Raw genomic sequence first — 2,149 nt, 5'->3', positions numbered from 1 at the left:
TGCAAAATCTCTGTGCCTGTTGCTTCAGGTAACCCCGCAGCTTCTCCTTGCACCAGATAACCAAACTCTTGCATTTTCGGTCTTGCAGGCCTTCAGTATTTTCTTCATGCAAAAGCTTGCCCTGTGGCTCTTTACTAAAGCTGCAAGACTTCAACTAGAGAAGGAGGGAAGACTTGGAGCTTTTATCACGCTTTACAAGCCCAGATCATACACATCAACCAGTGACAATAGCCTTACACGTGCAAAGACCTGCTGAACATCAGAGGCTGTTTGGGACCCATGAGTGAGCAACGCAGCCCTCTCTACCAAATAAACACAGTGGCATAGAACAGTGGCACTTCTTTGATTTTTCTGCTTCAGTGACAAAGCATATCACAGCATTAGGATTCATTTTCTCTCTTAAAAAGAGTTGTAAAAATATTTGCAAAGATAATTGTCCAGTGAGGTCATTTTTATACTATTTTTCTGGAATTCACTGGGCTAGAAATGTGGTTTTCTTCACTATAGCAATGGCCATGTTTGTTTATTATACTCTTTTTTTATTTAAAAAACAAAAAAGGAAAAAAGCCCAAGTAGCTCCTAGAGCTAGTTTTTTCCATGGTTTGTATTCCATGCTTTATCGACTCTGTCTAAGAGGGCAGAAGTTCCAGCAGGAACTTTTCCTGCACTCGGAGGTTTTAGGTCTGCTTCCCAGACAAGCTGCCTGGCATTTAATAAGACATGAGCACATGGTGGGAGCCTTCCCTCAGTGCAGGCGAGTTTCTCTCTCCTTCCCCACACTTATTTTCACACTACTGATAGAAATAAATTTCCTTCCACCATCCAACAGGCTCAAAAGTTATTAGGGACACAGGCATGCATCATCATCATATAAACCCCCCACCTAGAAGAACAAATTTATTTCTCCCCACCTCCACCACCCCTTCAGCAGCCTCATTTGCTGGTGTCTCTATTAAAGGACACACCAGAGATCACAAAGTTTCAAAATACTGAATTGTATTTTGAAAACAAGTTGAAGACAATGTGAGGCTTACTTAAAAATTAACGTTTCATGTTTAACTTTTGGAAAATAGGGATGGTACACTCATGAAAAGGTAGGAAATACGCTTAAAAACTTCAGCATGAATCTTGCGTCATACAGGGCTCCAAAGACCGCACTAGTAACACTGTCCTGACATATATTTGACCTTTATTGCAAGCACACGATTGCAACATCCTGACAGTCTGTAGCTGAAGTTTTCCCAGTGGGTTTTCCAGCTTGCTTACCTCTACACCAGTGTGTCGCTATGTAAATATAATTTATACATGAGCATCTAACCTCTAGCTACGTGAGGCTTTATTTGATGTTCATGACTGCCATGCACCATCAAGAATGGATTAAAAAAGTCCAGCTTTTGGAAAGTAACAATTATACTTTTTTCTATATAATGCACCTACGCTGAGACTAAACTGTAAATTAAGCCAAATGCAGATGGAGAAGAAAAAAAAAAAAGTATTGTGTATTTAAGAAACTTCCTTTAAAACAAATTATTTTATCTCGATCCAAACATTCACAATAGCAGGAAGCTGGATGATAGCATGTTCACAACTGTAGAATAGCTCCAAAACCAGTAAGGCATCCTCCCACTATAATAAGAAAAGATCCTTTAAAGGATGAAAAATAAGATTAGTCTAAAACCTCTTGACTCAAGTTAACCTAAGACAAAAGATTTGGACACTTATGGTGCATATTATTTAAAAGTCAGTTTAAAGAGTTGGGTTTTTTGCAAGTAAATATGGAAATATTCTATTAAACATTCCCACTTTCCTGATAAATCAATGCTCAAAATTTTGTCAGAAAGATGAGTCAGTTCCCATGTCATGGCAGCTTAGAAGTCGATTTTGGGGAGAATTTTCCAGCCTTCTTTTTGAGTGTTACTCCCGCTTTGTCTCTCCCGTAATTTTTCTTGCAGCCAGGTTCAAAACAGCAGGTACAATGATATATCTTATCCTGCACTCTCCCCTACAAAAGTTGCCATTACAAAGATCCCAATCATATAAAAAAATTGAATCTGCCTTCAAGAATAGCAGTTTTAAACTGTAAATGGCACAATACAGAACGGTATTAGCGATATTTGAGCTAGCTCCGGATTAACTGGCAAAGCTCAGT

This window comes from Phaethon lepturus, unplaced genomic scaffold (assembly GCF_000687285.1).
Source record: "Phaethon lepturus isolate BGI_N335 unplaced genomic scaffold, ASM68728v1 scaffold36161, whole genome shotgun sequence".
In the NCBI taxonomy this organism is placed as follows: Eukaryota; Metazoa; Chordata; class Aves; order Phaethontiformes; family Phaethontidae; genus Phaethon; species Phaethon lepturus.
Note: the sequence above shows the minus strand (reverse complement) of the source record.